Source organism: Labeo rohita, chromosome 2 (genome assembly GCF_022985175.1).
Source record: "Labeo rohita strain BAU-BD-2019 chromosome 2, IGBB_LRoh.1.0, whole genome shotgun sequence".
Taxonomy (NCBI): domain Eukaryota; kingdom Metazoa; phylum Chordata; class Actinopteri; order Cypriniformes; family Cyprinidae; genus Labeo; species Labeo rohita.
Window position 1 is genome coordinate 34,214,749 of NC_066870.1, and position 26,952 is coordinate 34,241,700.

Sequence of the window (26,952 nt, forward strand, 5' to 3'; positions counted from 1 at the left end):
GCACCTAGTACTTCCTGTTTATTTTCTGCGTTTACAGTGTGAAATACTCATTGTAAATGCGATATTGTGCGCAGCCAATATTTATGAAGTGTTGCGAAGTCACTTCCACCTACCATTGTCAAAATTAAAGCGGATTTTCCGCACTCTGAACGGACAGCTGTAAAAATCAATGGTACTTGTTATAGGCAAGAAATATTTTTTCCTTCTCGCTTTAAAGGTGGAAACCTAATATGAACATCAGCCTATAAGCCATAAATGACAGCAGGGACACGCATTCGGTCCCCTCGCATGTTTTAAAGACCTCCTGTGGGGACTAGTCACCTTCACAGTGGAACACACTGGCTAAATTTAGCCTCATTAAACAGGATTAAACACACAGAAATGTCAGCATCTGAGGAGCGTTTTGTCCATAATGCTTTTCAGCCGCACCAGAGGACGCTGGTTACAATGCGGATGGACAATTAAGAATAGTTCAGCTAAAAATGAACATTTGCTGAAAGGTTACTCACTTTCAGGCCATCCAAGATGTAGATGAGTTTGTTTCTTCATCAAATGCAGCCATACATCACTTGCTCACCAATGGGTCCTTTGCAGCGAACGGGTGCCGTCAGAATGAGAGTCCAAATAGCTGATAAAAACATCACAATAATCCACACCACTCCAGTCCATCAATTAACATCTTGTGAAGTGAAGAGCTGCATGTTTGTAAGAAACAAATCCATCATTAAGATATTATTTTTCTTCCATTTTACTTAGGACAGTGGAGACAAGACAGGAAGTGAGTGGGAGAGGGGGGGTTGGGATCGGGAAAGAGGTCTACGAGGTGAGATTCGATCTCGGGACACCCGAGGCGCAACTGCACCATATGTCGGTGTGCTGCCCACAAGGCTATTGGCGTTGACAAGATTTTTTTTAACATGTGCTTTCTCCAGTGAAAAAGTGATGTTTTTACACTGTAAAAAGTTGTTTCAACTTACAGTAAGTCTTCGTGCTGCCTTACAATTTTAAGTTTAGTCAAAATGAAACGTTAAGTTGTACTACATGAAAACGTGGATATTTGAGTTGAGTGAACTTAAAACTTTACTCTAAAGCAACGACTTGAAGTTTAAGACGTCTTATTGCATATATATGCAGCTTTTGACTTCACATGACATTAATTGATGGATTAGAGTGGATTTCTTGTGGATTATTGTGATGTTTTTATCAGCTGTTTGGACTCTCATTCTGACGGCACCCATTCACTGCAGAGGATCTGTTGGGGAGCAAGTGATGTATTGCTGCATTTCTGAAATCTGATGAAGAAACAAATTCATCTGCATCTTGGATGGCCTGAAAGTGTGTAACCTTTCAACAAATGTTAATTTTTAGGTGAACTATTTAACTTTAAACTGTTGCTCATGGCCAAAATATGAGTCTATAATCCATAATAACACAAAGTCCATCCACTGTTGTCCTCTCACATCAAAATCCACCAACATATTTGTTTAAAACTGTTTTTGCTTGTAAATGGTGCTTGATATGTGCATACTTCTCACCTGATTCAGACTTTTTCACTGGAGAAAACAGTATTATGGATGGAGAAAGCAACGGTTTGAAGTTAAAAACGTCTTATTGATGGATTTGTTTTTTTCAAATATGCAGCTTTTGACTTCACATGACATTAATTGATGGATTGGAGTGGATTTCTTGTGGATTGTTGTGATGTTTTTATCAGCTGTTTGGACTCTCATTCTGACGGCACCCATTCACTGTAGAGGATCTGTTGGGGAGCAAGTGATGTATTGCTTCATTTCTCAAATCTGATGAAGAAACAAACTCATCTACATTTTGGATGGCCTGAAAGTGTGTAAACTTTCAGCGAATGTTTATTTTTAGGTGAACAGTTTAACTTTAAACTGTTGCTTATCACCAAAGTATGAGTTTAGAATCTATAATAACAAAGTCCATCCCCTGTTGTCCTCTCACATCAAAATCCAACAACATATTTGTTTAGAACTGTTTTGCTTGTAAACAGAGCTTGATATGTGCATATTTCTCACCTGATTCAGACTTTTTCACTGGAGAAAACAGTATTATGGATGGAGGAAGCAACATTTTGAAGTTAAAAACGTCTTAATAATGGGTTTGTTTCTTAAAATATGCAGCTTTTTGCATTTCAAGATATTAATTGATGGACTGGAGTGGTGTGGATTACTTGTGGATTATTGTGATGTTTTTATCAGCTGTTTGGACTTTGATTCTGACGGCACCCATTCACTGCAAAGGATTCATCAGTGAGCAAGTTTGTAATGCAAAATTTCTCCAAATCTGTTCTGGTGAAGAAACAAGCTCATCTACATCTTGGATGGCCTAATGGTCAGCAAACTGTCATTTTTTTAGTGAGCTATTCCTTTAAAGGTCTATCTCAGTTGTTCCTTCAATTTCATGCCTTCTGCAACATGGGTGTCTCTCCATAGTTTTTGCTTTGATTAGCTTTTTCTGTGTGAGGGATTATGGGCGGATTAAGTTGAGCGCTTCAAACGGTGGCGTGCGGCTCGGAGAGCATATGTGTGCTGCTGCTGAGAAGAAGAGAGAGAGCGAGAGAAAGCTGGCAAGGTGTCAGACTGTAAATGCCAGCTTGTTCATAATATCTGTTTGGGGGAAGGCTGTTTTAGTTGGAGCATGCACAGACAGCCTCTCTTTGATGATTTTTTTGTCACATTCATAAACGGGCTACAGTTTCCCAGGCCTTCGTGTTCATTAAAAAGCCGTTTCATTTAGGTCCGTGAAGGTTTTCATTCATCCCGGCTGTCGTAGAAATGTCGCACAACTGATGCAGTCACTTTAAAGTCAATCTATCATAGAACAACAACATTTTTCATTTTCTTTTAAAATAAAACTATGTGTAGATGTACTTTCAGAACTCAAAACACCCAAAACACCCCTCCCAGACCAGAAAGAGGTTTGAAAGTTGCAAAATCGTATTATTTTAAAAAACTTTATAGTTGTGGCATGATGTATGATGACAGCCTAATAACATTTTCTACTTTATTTTTGTCAGATTTAAACTTTCATAATCTTTATTTCCCTTTTTATTTATTACAGACACTTATGTTCAAAGTTTGGGGTCATTTTCAACAAAAATAATAAATAGCTCTTTTCAACATTGATAATAATAATAATAATAATAATAAATGTTTCTTGAGCATCAAATCAGCATATGAGAATGATTTCTGAAGGATCATGTGACATGGAGTAATGATGCTGAAAATTCAGCATTGCATCACAGAAATAAATTACATTTTAAAATATATTTAAATAGAAAACAATTATTTAAAATTGTAATAATATTTCCAAATATTACTGATTTTACTGTATTTTTTACCAAATAAATTGAGACTTAAAAAGAGACGTCTTTTAAAAAACACAGAAAATCAACATTGAAAACTTTTTTTTTTTAACAAAATAATTATTATTTTTTATTTATTTATTTACTTTTACAGACTTTTTTTTGCACTAGAGCAAATTTCCTTCAAATGAGTACCTTATTATAGAATAGAACCATCTTGAATTCCCTGTTTTCTATACACAAATTTATCAAATCATGCTTTTTTGGTGTTCTTCTTGTCCTTTTTTGGGCTCGACAGCTCACTAGGGACATCGTTCAAAGATCTGTTTAAAAATTTGTGAAATTCTCATTTTTGTTCCACAAAAATTACCAGGTTTAAAAGGTTAGTTTACTCAAAAATGAAAATTCTGTCATTAATTATTCACCCTTATGTTAAGCTTTGTTCATCTTCGGAGCACAAATTAAGATATTTTTGATGAAATCCAAGAACTTTCTGACCCTGCATGTGACATCAGTGGTTTAACCTTAATTTTAGAGAAGAAATTGTTGACTAAAGTCGTCATTTTTGGTCTTGGCGCAAAACAAAATCTCTTGTTGCTTCATAAAATTACGGTTGAACCACTGATGTCACATGGACATTTTATCAATGTCCTTACTGCCTTTCTGGACCTTGAACGTCGTAGTTGCATTGCTGTCTATGCAGCATCAGAAAGCTCTCGGAATTTATCAAAAATATCTTAATCTGTGTTCCGAAGATGAAAGGTCTTACGGATTTGGAATGATATTGGGGGAATAATTAAAGACAGAATCTTCATTTTTGCGTGAGTACAACATGCGAGCGTGCAAATAATCTTTAATTTAAGGTTTTAAAATGGTTATAGATGGTTGCTACAGCCATGTGTAATGAACTCCTGGGGAAAACTCTAAAACGATACAGAAATGTAGATTATTTGTCTTTAAATTAAATTGCAAATATGCATTTTAAGGTAATTTTCCCTTTCTAGGCCTAAAACAGGTTTAAGAAAGTCCATGTATTTCAATACCACTGGGTGCATTCTAGCAAACACACACAGCAGCGCTGCATCCATTAACCAGAGCTGCTGTTTAATAGATGCTTGCAACTTATAAGTTGTAGGAACTCAGAGCTGGGAAACAAGTTGAGGTTATGACTCTCCAGTGGGACTGTGGCAGGCGGGAGAGAGTCATTATCAGGCGGTGAGTGAAATACACTTCTATTCTCTCGCATCGACTTTGAATGAGTCTCGCTGTGAAGTTTAGTCGAGCGACTCACTTCATTTCCAGCTCCTTACGCTGAGACATTTGCGACTAGGCTAGAGCGGTGCCCGGAGACCGCGAGATGGAAATGGGTCTGCGGATGTCGGAGCGGTTGTGACGGTGAAAAGGAGCAGTTTAGCGGTTAGCTGATAGGCTCCGGAGACGAACGGTCCCTGGGCCGCAAGGAAAGCGGCAGAGCATCGCGCCGTTGCCTGGAGACGGACCGGCTTTCCGCAGGCGGTTTGAGCTCAGATCAGCTGCTGATGCTTTGCCTCTCTGAGGATTTTGAGGTCATGAAAGTGTGAGACAGAGATGCAAGCACAAGAGACACTGTGCTTTATGAGTAAAATGTCACCATGCATACGCCTGTCAGCAGGGTTGGAGTCCAGTGCATTTCAATCCCAGGCCATCAAGATGTTGAACTGAGTCAGTGCAAGCATTGAAATATTAGTAAATTTCAATCAAACAGTTCTCTGATGTTGACCTTCATGTCTGTTTAAATGTAACTTCGAGTGTTATGAAAGGAGTGATGACTCAGTCTATAGTGGGCTGGAAGCAGAGATCGTTTAGACAGAAAAAATGACTTCTGGTTTTGTTTTGATACAAACAGGAATTTTTTTTTTAATATTTTGTGTGTCAGTGCTTAAGTGCTACATTAAAATAATAAGGAAAATTTAGAGAAGTCATAACGTTTTTAGAATAATCTCTTAGTAAGACTTTTATGAGAATAAAGTCATAACATTGCAGGATTAATGTAGTAACATTTTGTTAAAAAACTAGGAGATTGATTTCATAGCATTACGTGATTAAATTAGTAGGGAAAGTAACATCAAATTCATGTGGTGGAGAACAGCAAAGTCAGACAATTAATCAAAACATTAATATTTTATTTTTGTAATGCTGTGAGTTTATTCTCAAAACTAGATTTTTGATTTCTTTTTATTTTAATGTGATGCTTAAACACTGTCATAATTTTCTGGATGCCGTTTACATAAAAAAATATTTTAATATTTTCTGAAGAAAAGTGATTTTAAGCTGCTTACACATGCAGAACGTGCCTGCAATGCAAATTAATATTTTTATAGAACAAGGACACATTTAATTGATCAAAAGAGGCAGTAAAATAATATATGATTCTACAAAAAATTGTATTGCACATAAATGCTGGATCTTTTTTTGGATTAAGATATTTATCAAAAAATGTAACACATTGTTTTCAACAATGATAATAATCATAAATGTTTCTTAAGCATCAAATCAGCATATTAGAATGATTTCTGAAGGATCATGTGACACTGAAGACTGGAGTAATGATGCTGAAAATTCAGCATTGCATCACAGGAATATATTTCATTTTAAACTATACTAAAATAGAAACCATCTATTTTAAATTGTAATAATATTTCACAATTTTACTGTTTTTACTGTATTTTTTATCAAATAAATGCACCTTTGATGAGCATAAAGGCTTCCTTCAAATAAATGCAGATTTTTTTATTCATCAAAAAAATGTAACACGTTTTCAACATTGATAATAATAAATTAATTAACATAAATGTTTCTTGAGCATTAAATCAGCATATTAGAATGATTTCTGAAGAATCACGTGACATTGAAGACTGGAGTAATGATGCTGAAAATTCAGCTTTGCATCACAGGAATAAATTACATTTTAAACTATATTAAAATAGAAATGATTTTACTGTATTTTTATCGAATAAATGCACCGTTGATGAGCATAAAGGCTTCTTTCAAAACATTAGACAAACAAAACATTTACCCCAGTCTTTTGAACAGAAGTGTAGTTTAAGTTAAAATTAACAAAGTTAATGCAGCACTTCTGTTTCTCCACCAACTCACTTTTAAAGCTGCGCTAGTCAGATAAACTGAGACATGCACGCTAGTTGTGAGCTATTAGTATTTTAAAGCACCATGTTGATTTCCAGCCATCCGGAACGCCAGACAACTGAGAGCTCGGCGGTTAATTAAGTGATTTTAAGCTGTAAGATGCCAATCAGTGAGTCAGACGGTAACGATTTATTCATCAGAGGGAGCATCAGCAGGAGATATTCTCAGGCTTTGAGTCGTACGTAAGACTGTAAAGCTTGGAGAACTTTTGGATGGCGTTTGATTGTGTGTAGGAGCCCAGACTCATCTTTTATGTCTGTTGCTCTTACGTTTAGGAGACTTTTGCATTATTCTGTTTGTTATAAAGAATTTTCAAATGTTAGCCTGATGAAAATTTTGGTTATCATTATACTTCCAAGTCAGCTTGTAAAATGTTTTAGCTGGCATATAATAGCATACAGATGACCTCAAAGCAATGAAATTTTGATTTAATGAAGTTTTTAAATTGTAAGTGTGATGACACTCTTATGTTTGTTCTTATATTGTTTGAGCTGCAATTAGAGAGCTGTTTGAATGCTCTCACCTGTCAGATCTGCTCTCTCCAAGGTGGGTCGCTTCTCACCAGCCCCCGAAATTAGCCTGAGAACATTGCATATGATTATAGGTTCCATAGCTTACATTAATACTCTTGCATCTCTCGTTCTCGGCTCGTCTCTGGCTGTCTCTTTCTCGCTGCTCTCCCGCTGTGATTGTGTATTCATAAGCACAGCTCTCTGTTCATTCGTAATAACACGCTGATCCAAACAGATCAGGAAAAAATGGGCAGAGTGCAAGGAAAACAGCTGTTATGTTTCTAACACTCAAAATCCATATGTCAACAAACAAACAAAGTGTTCGTTTAAATGTTTAAACTTTGCGATCTGTCAATTGGAAACTTTCACAGTTTGATGAGATATTGTGAACGGAGGCTTTATTTACTGTCAGTTGTGAGTTTCACAGTTTTCTATTTTTTGTTTACTTTTTTAAAGGGATTTTTTGTTTAATATTTTAATCATTAGAATTTAAAGTTACACCATCTTTACACTGTGAGCGAGCGTCACAGCTCGATGCATCGGAACAATAATTGAGAAAGTTACATGGCAGTGTTGCCAATTTTCCATTGTGGAATAAAAAATAAAAAAGGTAATTGTGTCTTTTTATCTCACAATTCTCAGCTTATATTTTGCAATTCTTCAACTCTTACTCATAAACTCAGAATTGTGAGAAAAAAGTCAGAATTGCAAAATATAAATAATTCTCACTTTTGCCTCACAATTCCAAGTTTATATCTCACAATTCTGAGTTTATATCTTTAATTCTGACATTTTTCTTACAGTTATGAGTTTACATCTCAGAATTATGTTGTTTTTTTCTGCCATGGAATAAAATAAAAAAAATAGGTCATTGCAACTTTTCATCTAAATCCTGACGGGTTTTTTTTTTTTTTTTTTTTTTTTTTTTTTTGCAATTGTGAATTAATATCTTAGAATTCTGACTCTTCACATGTATATCTTGCAATTTTTTAATTCAGAATTGTGAGGGGAAAAAGTCAGAATTGCAAAATATGAACTCAGAATTCTATTTTTTTTCTCACAATTCCGTGTTTACATCTCATAATTATGTTTTTTTCTGCCACGGAATAAAAAAAAAGTCATTACGGCTTTTTAATCTTAATTCTGATTTTTTTTTTTTTTTTTTTTTTTTTTTTTTTTTTACAATTTATAGTTAATATCTCAGATTTTTATGTTTATATACCACAAATCTGAGTATATCTATATCTATATCTTGCAATTCTGTCTTTTTTCTTAGAATTCTAAGTTTGCATCTCATGTTTTTTTTTTTCTGCCACAGAAATAAAAAATAAAATTGTGAATTGATATCTCAGAATTCTGACTGAGTTTATATCTCCCAATTCTTACTTTTTTCCTCAGAATTGTGGGAAAAAGCATGAATTGTGAGTTATAAAGTCAGAATTGAGAAATAAATAAACTTTTTTTTATCCTGTGGTGGAAACAAGCTTAGACTGGATATTAAAGGGGTAGTTCACCCAAAAATGTAAATTCTGTCATTGATTGCTCACCCTCATGTCGTTCCAAACCAGTAAGACCTTTGTTCATCTTCAAAACACAAATTAAGATATTTTTTATTACATATGAAAGCTTACTGACACTGCATAGACAGCAACGTCTATGCAGTCCAGAAGGGTAGTAAGGTCACAACATAACGTCATAACATTATAGCTGAACCACTGATGTCACATGGACTATTTAATCGATGTACTTACACGCTTTCTAGGTCTTGACTGTGGTAGTTGCATTGTAGCAGTTCTTATGCATTCAGTTTAGTTCTTTGTGCTTGTGTAGCCCAGTGATGTGGATTAAGAGAGATCAGAATGAAGCCTGCCAAGGATACCTTTAAATGGATAACATTTGCCAAATGGCTACGTGTTACAGCTCAGAGCTATGAATTTGAGGATAGATATGCAAATGGGGTAATTAAGAGCGCAAATGTTATGTTAATAAAAAGTTAAGTGTTCTCATTGGCCCTCTGGAGGCCTCAGGGGTCCTGCCATCATTGTATCAGAGAGCTTCACGCACACAGCTGGACTGGAATGGAAGGTACAGGCAGAACTCTGATGCTCAGAGCTAAATCTGTTAAAAGCAACATGCGTGTGGAATAATTTGGACCTTAAATTTGAAGTGTGTAATTTCTGAAGTGGCACCAAACTGAATTGCAAAAAAAAAAAAAATTAATAATTTACAGCTGAAAAAGGAAGTTAAAGTTACTGCCGCTGTGTTAGGGTAATCTTGGAATGTCATGCGGTTACTAAAGTAAGATTTTTTTTTTTTAGCATGTTGCTATGTGGTTGCTAAGGTGTTCTGTTTTTTTTTTTAAACATGTTACTATGTGGTTACTAAGGTCAGCACTTTTTTTTAGGTGAGTTCTAGGTAGGGAGTTCTGTATGGTAGGGCATTCCTAAAAACTCTTCTGAGTAAACTCTTCCTCTTTTAGCATGTTGCTAAGGGGTTACTGGGTGGTCTGAGTGTTTTAGCACTTCACAGGGTGTGTTGCAGTGCATTATATATGGTTGTTAGGGTGTTGCTATGTGGTTACTAAAGTGTTCTGACATTTTTTAGAATGTTGTTATGACATTATGTTGCTATGGGGTTATTAGGGTGTTCTGGGTGTTTTTAGCACCTTTCAAGGTGAGTTTTAGCGAGTTAGAAATGGTTATTAGGGTGTTGCTATGTGGTTACTAAAGTGTTCTGACATTTTTAGCATGTAGCTATTATGTTACTAAAATATTTTGTTTTTTAGTATTTTGCTGTGGGTTTGCTTGGGTGTTCTGAGTGTTTTAGCACTTATTTTTCTAGGTTGAGTTCTAGAGAGTTATATACATGTGTGTATATATATATATATATATATATATATATATACACACATTACTTAGGTATTCTGTTGCTAGGGTGTTCTAAGTGTTTTAGAGAGTTACATATGGTTGTTAGGGTGTTGCTATGTGGTTACTAAAGTGTTCTGACATTTTTAGCCTGTTGCTATGACACTACCAAGGAATTCTGTCTTTTAGTACGTTGCTGGGTGGTTGCTAGGGTGTTCTGGGTGTTTTTAGCACTTTTCAAGGTGAGTTCTAGAGAGTTGCAGATGGTTGTTAGGGTGTTGCTATGTGGTTACTAAAGTGTTCTGACATTTTTAACATGTTGCTATGACATTTTAAAATATTCTGTTCCTTTAGTGTGTTGCTATGGGGTTGCTAGGGTGTTCTGAGTGTTTTTAGCACTGAGTTATATATGGTTGTTAGGGTGTTGCTATGTGGCTTATAAAGTGTTCGGACATTTTTAGCATGTTGCTATGACATTACTTAGGTATTCTGTTGCCAGGGTGGTCTGAGTGTTTTTAGCACTTTTCAAGATGAGTTATAGCAAGTTACATATGGTTGTTAGGGTGTTGCTATGTGGTTACTAAAGTGTTCGGACATTTTTAGCATGTTGTTATGACATTACTTGGGTATTCTGTTGCTAGGGTGGTCTGAGTGTTTTTAGCACTTTTCAAGGTGAGTTATAGCAAGTTACATATGGTTGTTAGGGTGTTGCTATGTGGTTACTAAAGTGTTCGGACATTTTTAGCATGTTGTTATGACATTACTTGGGTATTCTGTTGCTAGGGTGGTCTGAGTGTTTTTAGCACTTTTCAAGGTGAGTTATAGCAAGTTACATATGGTTGTTAGGGTGTTGCTATGTTGTTACTAAAGTGTTCTGACGTTTTTAGCATGTTGCTATGACATTACTAAAGTATTCCATTTTTTAGTGTGTTGCTATGGGGTTACTAGGGTGTTTTAAGTGTTTTTAGCACTTTTCAGTGTGAGTTCTAGAGAGTTACATATGGTTATTAGGGTGTTGCTATGTGGTTACTAAAGTGTTCTGAAATTTTTAGCCTGTTGCTATGACACTACTAAGGAATTCTGTCTTTTAGTACGTTGCTGGGTGGTTGCTAGGGTGTTTTAAGTGTTTTTAGCACTTTTCAGTGTGAGTTCTAGAGAGTTACATATGGTTGTTAGGGTGTTGCTATGTGGTTACTAAAGTGTTCTGAAATTTTTAGCCTGTTGCTATGACACTACTAAGGAATTCTGTCTTTTAGTATGTTGCTGGGTGGTTGCTAGGGTGTTCTGGGTGTTTTTAGCACTTTTCAAGGTGAGTTCTAGAGAGTTGCAGATGGTTGTTAGGGTGCTGCTATGTGGTTACTAAAGTGTTCTGACATTTTTAACATGTTGTTATGACATTTTAAAATATTCTGTTCTTTTAGTGGGTTGCTAGGGTGTTCTGAGTGTTTTTAGCACTGAGTTATATATGGTTGTTAGGGTGTTGCTATGTCGTTACTAAAGTGTTCTGACGTTTTTAGCATCTTGTTATGACACTACTAAGAAATTCTCTTTTTTAGTACGTTGCTAGGTGGTTGCTAGGGTGTTCGGGGTGCTTTTAGCACTTTTTTTTTGGACAGTACCACGTTACTGTTGTTTGTTATTTGACAAGTCAATCTTTAAATACTGTAGTAGTTATTTTTGCACATTAAATAAAATTTCCTGTTTTTTTTTCCTGTTATTTTGACATGACATCAGCTTTAATTAAAAGAAGAGATGACAGCATCTCCCAGAGTTTCAAATGTGTTAAATTTAGTGTGAGATAAAAAAAAAAAGGGTTGCAACTTCCTGATTGTTGTTAATTCATAATTTATTCAACACCTTCATTGAGATTTTTTTTTAAGTTTGCAAGTTTGAGTATCAGGTGGTATTGCTCTTATTATCACTTTAATTCACTGTCAGTTGTGTCACATCTGTCAGAATGTCTCACCTTTTGAATCAAACTTGATATCTTCCTTCGGCTTAATTAGTCTGTCGGCACCTTTCTTTTTCTTTCCTTTCTAGTTTTAGACTTCGTCCATCTCTATCTATCTGTCATTCTACTGTATGTATGAGTATTTGTCTCATTGGTCTTTCTACAGAGCTCATTTCATCACTCAATATTGTGTTTTGATGGAATATCACAGTGTTGTGGTCTCTGTGACATGGGCGGAATATTGCGAGGCCTTTACTGTGCTGCGGAAATGTGTTTCTCCCACTTTGGAATGACATTATTGTGACATTGTCGTGCTGTTGGGGAGACTGATCTTATGGCACACTGTCAGTTTTTTCTGATGGCTGATTCTGATGATTTGCTGTCAACGTTGAAAGACAAAGTGCAAGAGTGTCTTATCTTTTGATGGCGACTGGGTTGGGAACAGGCCGAATTGACATAAAGGAACATTATGTCAGGGAAGGTCTCAGATTGTCAGATGCGCTGTAATTGCAAAAGCATTTTTAAAATGACAAGCTCCAGTATGATTGGCTGTTTCTTTTTTTATGCAGAGTCAGGGTGCACAGGTCTTTATCAAATTTGTATTAATTGATGCATGCAATTGTTCAGAAGTAAGTTTTTACAAAATATTAAGCACCATTCAGTTCAGCATATTAGAATGATTTCTATAAGATCATGTGATACTGAGGACTGAAGTAATGATGCTAACAATTCAGCTTTGCATCACAGAAATAAATTACATTTTAAAATATATTCAAATATAAAATGGTTATTTTAGATTGAAATAATATTTCACAATATTGCTGTTTTTACTGTATTTTGTCAAATTAAATGGTTCATGCATGTGTTTTGAGTTAAGCATGTTGCTGGGATGTTCTAGGTGTTTTTAGCATATTGCTATATGGTTGCTAGGGTGTTTTTTTTAGCATGCATTGGTGAACATTTCAGAAGAAAAACTAGTCTTTGCCAATCTTGTGAGGATTAGGGTAAGTTTTGTTTGAGATACTTTTGTTTGAGTAGCAAATAAACATAATATCCTTGTGCATACTAGTAAATCCCGCTTTGCTTTTAGAGTTATATTTGAGTTCAGATTTAACATCCCAAAAGGAAAACACGTCATCGGAAAACTAAATCCAATGTGTGGGAGAAAATGAACGAATGACTGGGTGATAACCTAAAAAGTACAATTATTTCGTATTGGATTTACAAAACTGTTAAAGGGATAGTTTACCCAGAAACCCATATGCAAATGTAATGTATGTACAGTAGATTGATGTAGGTTGATTTAACTTAAAAATGTTAAGGCAGCTGCCTAACCTAAGTTTTTGAGTTGAAACTGGTGAAAACTTTTTACAGTGTAGAAATCCTATAAGTTTTGACGGTAGCCATTGACTTCCATAATATGAAAAAAAAAAAAAAAAAACCTATGGAAGTCAATGGCTACCGTTAACTGCTTGGTTACCCACATTCATTAAAATATCGAAAGAAAAGAAAATCATGCAGGTCGGAACAACTTGGGGTTGAGTAAGTGATGACAGAACTATCCCTTTAATTGCCACACACTCACTTCACATGTCAATCAAATGGTCTCTTCCTGTTAAGTGGGAAGTTCTTGGCCACAATAAGCTGCAGTGTGGACTAGACTTGCTGATATGTCAGAGGTATCTGTGATGGCGTTCTAGTAAGAATTCTGAACTGGTTTTATTTGCGGTGTTCCATAGAGATAAAGAAGGTGAGAGGAGGAGAGAATACAATGAGATACTCCGAGAAGGCTACAGATACTGAGCTCTCCTGCCCCCCGACAGCGATCCCATTCCAGCAGCCGTGAAAAGAGCGTCCAGACCCAGCTACACACTCGCCATACCAAGCAGTTCTGTCCTGCGAAACCGCCCCGGGAGAGGAGGAGAGCTGGAGAGAGGTGAAGGGGTGGGTTTGCGCAGCCATGTTGAGCTGTTCGTCGGCCCCTTTAATTACACAGAAGGAGAAAGAGAGCAGAAAATCACCTGATCGCCCTGCCGTCTGCCAGCCAATCTAATGGAGATGTACCCTGCTCATTAGCATATAAATTGGCCAGAAAATTGAAAAGTGCATTACGACATTTAGCTTCCACCCCAATAAAAAAAAAAAAATCCAGTATTGCCTTAAGTCTCTTTACAGAAAAATGGGCAGAAAGACAAGCTCTTAAGGAAAGAGCATATTATCCAATAAGGCTGTCTATGTGATAAAATAAAGATGTGATTCATTCATCAGCTGGTAATGCAGTGTGTGTGGGTATGTTCTGAATAGCTTTCTATTTTAGCAGCATATTTATACCATTGCATAGTATGAATATTTTTATATGCATGGAATAAAATGATGACCTATTACAATTGTCAAAATGTGCAGTAAACAAGTAGATTATAATGATTGGAATATTGTATCCCAGGATGCAATGCGCTCAACTTGATTTTGAAGTGTTCTGTTATTACTTTTCCAAGTGATCTGACTTACAATCAGTGCTGGGAAAAAGTTACTTTTATTTATTTAAATTAATGCATTACAACATTGTGTTACTCCATAAAAAATTAGCTAATTAATTGCGTTATGTTAATTATGTAACTTTTGCGTTACCTTTTGTCATCTATGGGCTTGCTCATTTGTTTTTTAAAAACAAAAAATTATATTTTTAGCAAATGTAAAAGTGTGAATAATAAACCTCTAAAAGGAAGTGCCTGACTCCCAGTTTCCCTCAACACAGTGACAGATTAATTATTTTATAAATAAACACCTTGTGAACAATTTGTACGTTTTTTACGAGGTGGCTAATTCGTACGAATTTGTATGACCTTACTCGTATGATTTTGTATGATTTATCTAGATCCCAGCGTCCGGTGGGTTTAGGGGCGGGGTTAGAGTAGGTAATTTGTGCAAATTCATATGAATTTGGGAACTTGTAAAATATGTACGATTTAGCAAAAATCTTATGAATTCGCATAAGTGAGGTTGGACTAATTTGCATGAATTAGACACCTCGTAAAATATGTTCGAAATGGGAAAACAAAGTAACTTGCATTACTTACTTGAAAAAGTACCTGAAAAGTAACAAAAAGTTACTTTTTGATATTTTATTGCAAATTTTAAAGTAATCTGATTATGTAATTTGCGTAACTTTCTTTCATCTACCGATCTATCTATCAATCTATGTCGATCTATAATTTCTTTATTATTCGTTATATATTATTATTCATTGATATATTATCATATGCGACTACTAAAATTTTGGTTGACCAAGCCTCTTCTCATCGACTAACGCTTAGTCGACTATTAGGGGGCAGCCTTTGAGGATTTGAATATTTCACCTACCTGACCGGAAATGATAAGAAAAAACAAATGTTGTCAAGATTCTTGCCCTGGAAATCCTGGTTCAGTTTGGCCAGCCACAAACGCATTTTGTTCCCCAGACAGTTTTTTGCACTCTTCTCCTTGATTTGTTATAACTTTTGGCAGTCTGTAGTACTTCCACTATATGTTTTTTCCTGGTCGAACCGATTAGTGCAGCCCAAAACATAACAATAATTGACCATTTTCAGCAGCAAAATATGCTAGTTTTCTTCGGTTCAGTGGCGTTGTTTACATTCAGTGCCACCAATATGGTTGATGGTTGATGACGACTGATGGCATGTCGTGAAAACACTCTGTAGTAGTTTAAATGGTAAACCGGTTTGAATTATGCCAACCGTATAAATTAAAAAAACGCCTTTAAAAAAAGTGCCTAAGCAACTTACACAGCGTCATTTATTGAGAGGAGATCCTTGTTAACTGCATACACTTCTAACTAATAGTTGGAAAACTTTTAGAACTATTAATAACACACAACTAATTCTTTAACTGGGCTAATAAACTAACAGTAAACATGCTGTTAACAGAAGCCAGAGATGCTGAAGGCCAGTACATAGAGGAGAAAATACAGTAGCAGGCAGGTCAAACTTACTGTTCATGGTGTGCGAAATGTAGGAAGAAAATCCTAAATACTAAACTGGGCGGGAGGGTTTCATATGAATGTATCTCTGAGGGGAACTGACTGTCTTCAGAGGAGTTTAGATGCTATTTTCTTTTCATTTTACCTCCATATAATGCATATTAAAGTAGTATTTTAAAGCGCAGCTCTGCTTCGTTTACAGCGGAAATTAAGGAAATGCTGTATCGCTGCTGTTCCATAAGCGCCACCTGCTGTCAGAGAGCGAATTTGCGTCTCATTCAGCCCGTTTGCTGTTTGTTTCATTTTAGAGATGTTCTATGTTGCCTGAACACAAAGCTAAGGTCAGACCATTCTAATTTTGTTTTGAAATTTTGAAATTATACAATCTAATTTAGATCAAAAACTGCTCATGTGGTACAGCTGTTTAATGCATTCTGATTCATATAAAGGCGCAGTAAGGGTCTTTTTTGGTCACAGCACAGATTTTTGGTCAAACCGCCCAGCACTTTTAAATAGGATGAAGAATTGCATTTTGAATTTAAATAGATAGCACGACAGACTGCACACTATGCAGTGTGCTAGTATCACAAGGGTAGCTGATGTCTCCGCAGAGTCAGTTTATCTAAAGCCCCATGTGTTCAGACAAACTAACAGAAACACTATTACAGCAGCTCAGAGCTCGGAAAGGGTCCTGGGTTTGTGTTTGCCACAAATCAATATGAAGAATTAGGAGTATGATGAATGGGCCCAGAACACAAAGTCAAGAAGCCACATAGCGCATGTGTGTGGGAGTGCGGTTTCTGTGTGCGTGTGTGTGTTTGATTAAGGTGAAGGTGACCTAGATTATTGCGCAGCTTTAGTCCCTCTTGTTTTATTCAATGGCTTTAACCTCTCATCTGAATATATATGGAGAAAGAGGTAGACTGAGTGAGTGAATATTTATGTTGGTGTGTGTTTGTGATGACAGTTTGCAGGTGAGAGGGAATGCAGGATGGGAGAGCACAGTTAGCAGTAAGAAATGATTGTGTGTGTGCGTGTGTGTGTGTGTGTGGGGCGGCGCTGGCGTTCTTGAGGTGTCCTTAGCTGTCGCAGTCGTAAGGCATGACTGTGGAATACTGATTTCCCGTACCATCCCTGTCTCTATCCCTCTCTTCCTCTCTCTCTGCCACTCATCTGTCTGATTGCATCGCAGCTGGAGTGTGTGCTGTCCACCCTCTTAAATACAGCTGTGATCCAGGTGAATAGAGATGCATTCAAACTGACTGTAGCGCAAATGTTTCTCTGCTGTGAATAGTGGTCCATGTGGCCGGCAACCATCAGGCTGGTGGTGCTTACAGGATGTAACAAGTCCTGTCTCTGAGATGCATCCATGTGCCTTTCTAGGTGAAATCCCAATTAATAGAAAGAAAAGTATGTACTTTGGACTATGTAGTAAGACATTTTGCTAGTACTTGGTAATGACAAAACAATGTACTTATGTAGTGCAAGCGATTGGATATCGGATATTTGCATATAAGTATTAAACATGCATACTTTGAAAACATTCTTTGACATAATATTTTCAGTGTACTAACGTTGCATTTGATTTAAATGTGCTTGTGTGACTTCAATTTGCACCCTATTGCACTTTTTCAAGTAGAAATCCAACTAGAATGTAGTGTAGCATATTATTTGGGATGCATATTATATTCTACTTTATGTATTATTTTTTGCATATTCTATATATATATATATATATATATGTGTGTGTGTAATGTGTGTGTGTGTGTGTATGTGTAGTATGCAATTATTATTTATCTATTGTTATTATTATTATGGTTATTATAATTTGCATTGATTCAGCTGATCTATCCTAAATTATTATGTCCTACATATTATTATATATGCATAATCCATAAATTTATAATATGCAAATTGTAATTCAGTTGAGTTGTCTATCCTGCTTTATAATATTTTATTTTTACGTATTCATACATATATAGCATGCAATTATTTATTTATTTATTTATTTATATTATCATTATTATTATTATTATATACATTGATAATATAGTATGCACATTCAGCTGAACTATCTACATAATAATAATAATAATAATATGAATATGAATAATAATCATTATTATCATTAAAAATATAATTAAAAATATAAGTAATAATTGTAAAAATAATAATAATAATAATTTATCTATTATCATATTTATTATTATTATTATTATTATATGCATTGATTCAGCTGAACTATCTATCCTTCTTTATTTATTATTTTTATGTATTTATAGATATATAGTATGCTATTATTATTATTTTTATTATTATTATTATTATTATTATTATATGCACTGATAATATAGTACGCACATTCTGATTCAGCTGAACTGTCTATCCTGCACAATATATATGTATATATATATATATATATATATAATTATTATAATTATTATTATTATTATATGCATTGTTAATATTTGCACATTTTGAGTTAAATTTTAAGTTAAATCAGCTTAAAACTACTACTAAGTCATTTCAACTACAATAAAAGGAGTTAAAATGACTTTTAAGTTGCTAAACTTAAGTTTTTAAGTTGAAACTGGTGAAAACCTTTTACAGTGTATGCAAATTCTGATTCAGCTGTATTATCTATCTCATATATGATTCATTCTTTCTGAAACATTTTGTATGAAGTATTTTGTTTGTGAAATACATTAATTTGTAATTAAATATGAAAGTAATACTTCCAAAGTATTCTTTTTTTCTGTTTTCTTGGGGAAACAAAGCAATTTCCCAAAAGCCAAAAGACACAAAAACAGTGTGTTTTCATCACTGATAAAGAAAATGAAAATGTGCTTTGCCTTGTGTGAAATCCAAATGCCAATGCATCAATCATAAAAGCGCAAAATAATAGAAAAAGTGTTTTAGCTCAGATAAGTGTGATGCTATAAAGTAAGGCGAGGAGCTCTAAAAGAAGCAGCTAAATTGAGTTATATTTTATTTGTGTCAGTGCTAACCTTAAGTATTTACCTTTTGCACGTAACCCGTCTCACTGTTTACACAACAGACAGATGAATGATGCCTCAAATCATGCAGCTTGTTCAGACGAGGTGTGCTATTACTTTTCTAAGCAATTAAACTTTCCCGGTGAGATGATCGAACACCCTAGCAACTGCAGAGCAATGCTCGGCAATAACTCACAACACTTTAGAAACATGCAGGCATGCATGTTTGTTGTTTGTTTGCACTCCCTGTCTTCTGTCTAATAACACGTTTAATCTACAAGCCAATTAATACACAAATCACCTCACTTGCCTGCTTCTGTTTCGTATGACGGCGTATTCTCATCTGTCTCTGTAGATAAATAGAGCGCTGAACCCAATAGCGTAATTTCAGCGTTGAATTTCACATGATTTCCCTAATCACCAGAACTGAAGAGCACTATAGACACCACTGCTTCTGTCTAACAGCTTTTATTGTTGTTAAAGACAGGCCTTATATTTTATTACGCCTGTCGTACAGCACAATATTGCCCACGATTCCCTGTAGGAGAGAGTTAATCCACTAACTGCTCACTCACTGTGTCTGGAAACGGAAACAGAAATCACTGCAGGGAACAATGAAGCAGTACACGCACACACACACACACATATGCGCGCACAAACAAACAACCGCGGTTCTTAACTAGGCAGTTAATCTGACAAGACTGTCAGGATGACACATGCAGAGAGAAAGAGAGAGAAATGTCTTTGTTAAGAGGCAGAAAAACACATCTATCGGCACTTTGTGAATGCCTGTTGCACAGCTGATCGGTTCACAGTTTGTCTCACTTTGTGATTGTAATGTGTGGAATATATATGTTGTGTCATTTTAAGTAGGACAATTGGCCTGAAAAGTGTAAATGCTGTTATAAAAATTATGTTTTGGTTGGTCAGCCTGACACAGCAACATTGATTCAGCCAATGGCGCGAGTTTAGGGCCGAGCTTGTGTTTGATGGCCAATAGCGGACAGGGAAAGTATTAGGGAAACCTGCTGCAGCGTTGCCAAATCTGCCGTTTTTTTTCCGCGGAACTGGGCTGCTTTAACACTGTTGACGTGGGTTGTTTTTGATGTGCGCGGATTGAAGCCACCCCAGTAACATCATATTTAGCCTCTGAAATAAGAATTTAGCAGGGGAACCCTGACAAAAAAACGTGTATTTCATCCCCTGGAATGTGATTTTTAAGGGGGACCGTTTAATGTGGGTGGGTTTTGTTGTGAAAACCATTTTTTTTGACCAGTTACTTTTGGTGATGTATAAATCACACACTTCCTCTTTTAAAATACAAGCTGAAAAGATGTTTCTTGACACTTGAGGGTAAGTTGGACAATTTTCAACCTGCGTTGTATTGTTGCAGTGTCAATAGTGTAAGTAAATGAGCTGTGTATTATTTTTCTGTGTTACCCACACTAATACATCCCCATTTATTTGTCAGCAAAAGTCTGGCAGATAATGCATTTTTCATATCTTTTGGCAGCTCCAGTGCTTTTGTGAAAACTACTGATCACATTTTTGTTTTTCTGCTAGCAGACAGTCTAATCGAGCCCAGTGCATTATGGGTGTTGAACTTTTTGTACGTTTTTCACCATAGTTTTCTCTAGTCGTGTGATACTAAATAGACAGCTGTGAAATATCTTTTTGAAAGGGGAAAAGGAACCAATGAACATAAGCAAAAGTTTAATTTCTATTTTTTAATTTTTTATTTAGATCTTTATTTTTTTGACCAGTTACATGATGCTTATTTTTTATATTTTTATTCAAATATGCATTCATTATTATTATTTTTTTTTTTTATAATTTAAAATGCAAATAATGTCTACAACAACATGTCTGAATAACAAGTCTTCTATAATGAGTGTTAAATTGATTAACTTTTGTATTTGTATTTCAATTTAATTTAGATTTTGAATTTTATTTTATTTTATTTTATTTTATTTTATTTTATTTTATTTTATTTTATTTTATTTTATTTTATTTTTAAGCTTTAAAATGTCATGTGGTGCAGCTCCCCAGAACCTCCATGGTGTTTATGAATGAATAATTCTGGAGCTTTGACAGCTCCAGGGTTTTTGTAAAAAAAATACAGATCACATTATTGTTTCTCTGCTAGCAGATAGTCTAATTGAGCGCAGTGCATTATGGGTGTTGAACTTTTCCTACCTTTTTCACCAGAGTTTTCTCTAGTCGTGTAACACTGCATAGACAGCCAAGTTTTATTAAAGTTGCCAGCTGTGAAGTACCTTTTTAAATTAAGTTTAAACTGTCTTATGGAGGGAAGAAAAAGGGAAAAGGAACCAATGAACATTCTAAAAGGGGTTAATTTGGGATTAAAGTTTTTTTTTTCTTTTTAAATTTGTATTTTTTGACCAATTACATGATGTTTTTTTTGTCTTTTTATTCAAAAATACATTTATGTATTTTTGACATGTTTTAATACATTTGAAATGCAAATAATGTCTACAACAGCATGACTAACAGGTCTTCTATAATGAGTTTGTATACTTTTGTATTTTTATTAAATTTTAATTTAGTTATTTTATTTTATTTTATTAGTTTTTTTAAATATGTTAAACTGCATTTTCCCTTGATTTCAAAAGGTTTTTTTTTTTTTTTTTTTTTTTTTTTTTTTTTTTTGCCTTTTCTTATCATGGAAATTCAATGTCTTTTACTATGCTCTACTAAATAGAGGTGGGATTGGGACATGAGAAAAAGGATTATTATACTATTAGTACTTGTCGTATTTATTTGTTTGTTTTAGTTACACACTCACTGATTGGAGGATACAGTGGAGTTCAGCCAATCAGGCGCTTGCTCATTTAACTAATACAAATCAGTTTCACTACTGTGGCAAATGAGAAGCCCAGCATCAGTGATCGATTTCACGCGTATGTGTTTGATCGTCTGATAAGCAAATGATCATTAAGCATCTCCGTGTAACGTAATTAAATCTCAGCGCAGCCTCCCATGTACCCGTTCGGCTGGATATCTATCTCGCTTAAGTACGGTTTGCTGTAATTGCTTTTTAACAGACGCAATATGAAGTGCGTGGCAACACGCTTCATTAATGAGTTGGTTAAGAGTGTTTTTAAATGGTTATCCCCAGTCAACGTTTATGATATGATTTGATTTGACTTCCCTCGCGGTTGCCGTGGGGGTCTTGTCGTGAGATAATGAGTTGACGGTTGCCACGGTTTCGGCAGGCATCAGGGATCGTCAAGGATTGCGTGGCCTCAGGAGTGGAACAGGAAGAAACCATCAACGTCTCAGCGGCCTTCAAATGTAATTATGCAGAAGTGTAATTATTTGGTTGCAAGGAGGGGAGGAGTGAAAAAAATGTGATTGTTTAGAAATTTGACTTGTTGAGGAGAAAGGAAATACCAAATGTGGAAGGAGAGGATTCTTTTTGATGGCTGATTAGTGTTTGTGTGTGTTCTGGACTGAACTTAAACTAAATCTGAATCTAATTAAAGAGTCATTGTAGTCACTGCTATATCTGCGTCCAAAAACTTTGTTGCTTTTTTGTCCTATCAGGCAGTGACTTTGCAGGCAGCATTTTTGCACAAAGATACTTCCAGAAGCTGATTTCAGAACAGCTTCTAAGGCAGCATAATAGTTTAATGATCTTCAACAAAAAAAAATAAATAAAAAATAGAGAGAGAGCTTTGGTGGTTGCTGGATTATTGCTTATTGGCCATAAGGGTCAAAAGAGCTCATCTTCAAGTCTATATGATATTATTTTCCTAGATATGACTTGGGACTTTCCTTCGAATTCTTATGGTGCGTTCACACCAAAAGCGAATTTGATTACGTTAATATAAGAGATTACATACAAAGTCAATGTAAAGACCCAAATAGACGCAAATTCACACCTGGCAACGCTAATGACACAAATTGGGTGTCGTGATTCCCGCAAATGCGTGATGCATGAAAACTTTCAACTCGAGCTGAAAATTTGCATGATGTGTTGTCACACAAGACAATTAGCGAAGGACTTATTGACACGTCCAGTTGGACATGTCTGGTTGTATCAGAAAATGGAGGAAAGCATTATTTTATTTGCGCAAGTGACACAAAAAACATCCTGCGAGTCAACTGTATAACATGATGAGAAAATTTGCTCACCAAATGCTAACTGATTTATTCGCGCAAGTAGATTACAAAGTCAATGCAAAGACACAAATAGACACAAATTCGGACTTAGCGACATAAAAGACGCAAATTGGGTGACACTGTTGCCATGAATGTGTGATATCGCATCTGCCAGGAAAGTTGAAAATTTTCAACTCAAGCGGAAAATTTGCCACGCAAGCCAATCAGCAAAGAACTTATTGACATGTCTAGTTTGACACATCTGGTTGTATCAGAAAATGGAGGAAACTATTATACAATGATTTCATTTGCTCGAATGACACGAAAAACTTCCCGCGAGTAATTTAGAGCGATAACCTGATGATAATATTCGCTTCATGAGTAGAGTACATACAAAGTCAATGCAGAGATGCGAACAGACATGAATTTGCACTGGCCATTGTGAATGAACTAAATTGGGTGACGTGTTTGCCACAAATGCACAGTATTCACCTCTATCACATCTTCTATGCAAGTGAAAAAATCGAGTGGAAAATGTTCATGACGTTTTGTCGCGCAAGCCAATCAGGAAAGAGCTTATTGACACATACAATTTTTTTAGCCTGATTTTTCTGTCCACCAGGCAAAAATCATAAGTAATAGACCATCACTTCTCAACAAGCTGCACATATTGAAATATCTTTCATGTCCTTAGCACAAATGTTGAGGAAACAGTTAAAATAAAGTTTAATACTTAGGGGAAAAAAATGGTGTAGAAACAATTTCCAACCAAAAATTGCTAGTAAATTTAATAAATAATTACAAGGAAACAGCAAGAAACAGACTGAATTAAACATGAAATTTAGATGCATATATATATATATATATATATATATTTGAAACCAGGCTTAGAAGAACATTCAGTTTGCACTGAAATAAATGAAAATATTACAATAAAAATATGATATGATCAGCCAAATTAGACCAAATAAATGCATAAATAAGACACTGATATTGACTGATTCAGCATATTGTCCTTAATATGTTAAAAGTTCAGGCAGTATGGTTGCAGTTATCTCTTCTATCAGGTAAACAGATTTTGTGCAAAAAGAGAACCTCAGATATCACAGATTTTCAAAACATTGGCAACGTTCAGTCCCACACTGAAGCTGTCCTTCACACCATTACCTTCTCAGCCCATTGGCTGGTGTATGCGAACACATATATGTGTCAAACAAAAGTCAAATATTTGATCACACATATGCTCTCAGTGGGTGAGAATGAGACTGGCGGCGATATATTTCTCTCTTTCTCCAGCCCTGTTGAACATCGCTTACTGTTTCCACGGCAACAGAAGTGGAGGGGAAAAATCAGTAGGGAGAGCAGGGTAGTCGTGTTGAAAATTTTCAGCGCTTTTTTCATACTTATTATGTGTGTGTGTGTGTGTGTGTGTGTGTGTGTGTGTGTGTGTGTGTGTGTGCATGTGTGAAAGAAAGAGGAAAAAGGGCTCTGATACCTGCGCTTGATGCTTTCCAAAATATCCTTTTTATTATACTAATAAACACAAATCCCCATGTAACGGTTAGAGATCAGGATGTAATATCTCACTCGGGGCAGTTATTTGCATATTCTGGTTTAGTGTCTTGCGAATGCAGCAAAACAGAGAGCAGAAAACGGCATTCGAGCCAAATTGAAAGTCGTTGATAGACTTAAGCAATTAAGCAGGACATTAATTGCCTGCAAGCGATCGATGACATTGAACTATCCTTTCATACGTCTCTCGCATCTGACAGAGATAGAAAAAGATCCAAAAAGCATGCACAACCTCTTTTTCATCCCCGCCCCCAAGTCATTGTTCTATTTCCAAATGTAATTTCATCAGCTGTCCCCATCATATAGTGGGAAATTTGCGAGTGCCGCCCGTCGTGGTGTCAGAACACATTTCTGGGGGTTCAGCTGGACATTTTAGCAGCGAGATCACTTGAACCTGCCTACTCACCGTACGATCGGACCTATCTGTTGCCAGCTCACAGGCTCAACAACATGCGGGAGGCCTTCAAACTGTGGCAGGGCATCTGTGAAACAATGACTCTATAATGAACTCCACTTCTGCTGGGAAATGGGTTTGACTGCATCCCAGCATGCAGTAGTACAAGTTTGTGTATGTGTGTGTGTGTGTGTTAATGTGGAGCCACGTGTCAGGATTGGTAAAAACGTGAGTTTAAATAGGTCATGAACTGCCTTTTTTGCCTTTACTGTTTTCTGAAGTCCATTTATACTGTTAGCAAGATTTTTACATTAAAAAACATTGTAATTTATAAGTAGCAGGCTATTTTCTGTCCTATTTTTAACCACCCTCATCAGAACGCTCTGTTTGAATATGCCTGGTGGATTGTAGACTTGAAAGTAAATGCTAACAATGCAACAATACAGTTAGTCCAGTACGTACCTCGGTTTTTAACCACGGTTTTCGGTTCGGTTCTGATATCTTGCCACTTCAGTGTTTTTTGTTTGTTTTTTTTGCAAGAAATTAACAAAATACTCCCGTAAACCTCTGTACACTGGAAAAAGTGTGGTTTAATATACACTACCGTTCAAAAGTTTGGGGTCAGTACATTTTTATTGTTTCTTTTTTTTTTTAAGAAATTAATACTTTTATTCACCAAGGATGTATTAAGTTAATAATTAAAAGTTTATTAAAAGTTAATAATAAATAATTTACATTGTTATAAAATATTTATATTTTGAATAAACACTGTACTTTTTAAACTTATTCATGAAAGAATCCTGAAAAAAAAAAAAAAAAAAAATCACAGGTTCCAAAAAATATTTGGCAGCACAACTGTTGATATTATCCAACATTGATCATTCTAATAATAAATCCGCATATTAGAATGATTTCTGAAGGATCATGTGACACTTAAGACTGGAGTAACAGCTGATAAAAATTCAGCTTTTCATCACAGGAATAAATTCTATTTTAAAGTATGTTAAAATAAAAAACATTATTTTATATTGTAAAAACATTTTGCAATATTACTGTTTTTTTTCTATATTTTTAATCAAATAAATGCAGCCTTGATGAGCATAAGAGACTTCTTTAAAGACTATTACAAGTCTTACTGACCCCAAACTTTTGAACGGTAGTGTATGTCTGATTAATTTTTCTTTTGGGAGAGGTATTATTTTTTCGATTTTTACGCAAAATAGAATGTTACATGTTACGTCCCTAACACATCTACTGCTTACACAAACGTTGATCACACTACAAACAAGACAAAACTATAGTGCTATTAGAAATAGAAAAGATTAATTCATTGTTTACCTGGGTCTTTAGTCTAGGACTAGCTCACCTCACCTCTTATCTGACAAGTTTTCGGGTTTGAGTCATTTATTCATCACGTGACAGCATCATAATCTCAACCAATTCAATCTGAGCCGGAAAGAGAATTGATTAGTTCATCTCTCGAGTCTTCGGGTTTGAGCCCCATAAAATGAACGAATGACTCGAAAAACCCGAAGACTCGAAACAGGTGAACTAATTCCAGTACAGAATCTAATATGATGTTGCGCATGCACGACTGAGCGAACCACTCCCCCGAGACGATTCGTTTTTCCCGAGTCACATTAAAGACTCCTTCAAAATGAACGAATCGTTCAAGAATGACCCATCACTAACGGATAAAGGCATCGCTATTGCTGTAACTGGATAAAAACAAGAAATAACGTTAAACATTTTGAATGATGAAATGTAAGGACAATAAACACTCATCTGCAATAATGTATGGTTTATCTTTGTTCTTCAAGCCATCTCGTGTATTTTCATAAGCCATTGTTAATAGAATATGAGTATAGAATTTATTGTCTGCCTCATTCTGTGATAAGAATCCACATCAGATCACATAAAGAAGTTATTTCAAACACTCGACTGATGTTGTGAATTAAAAACAAGTTATAATGTTTTTTATAACTTTTGTTTTTATAACTCTTTTGTTGGACAACAGGTTTAGAAAGGCTTATCATTGCATGTCATTAGAA

General features: G+C 35.4%; 1 protein-coding gene across 3 annotated transcripts in view; it reads left to right on the top strand.

Annotated features, from left to right (window-relative positions):
- Window positions 1–26,952, top strand: part of sema6ba (sema domain, transmembrane domain (TM), and cytoplasmic domain, (semaphorin) 6Ba) — a 151,695-nt gene that overhangs the window by 24,167 nt on the left and 100,576 nt on the right. The window contains exon 2 of one of the 3 annotated variants that reach the window (XM_051134614.1): window positions 13,578–13,782. The exons of the other annotated variants lie outside the window; for them this stretch is intronic. The gene's annotated coding sequence lies outside the window, so the exon portion shown is untranslated. The remainder of the gene's footprint in view (window positions 1–13,577; window positions 13,783–26,952) is intronic. 3 annotated transcript variants of the gene reach the window in all.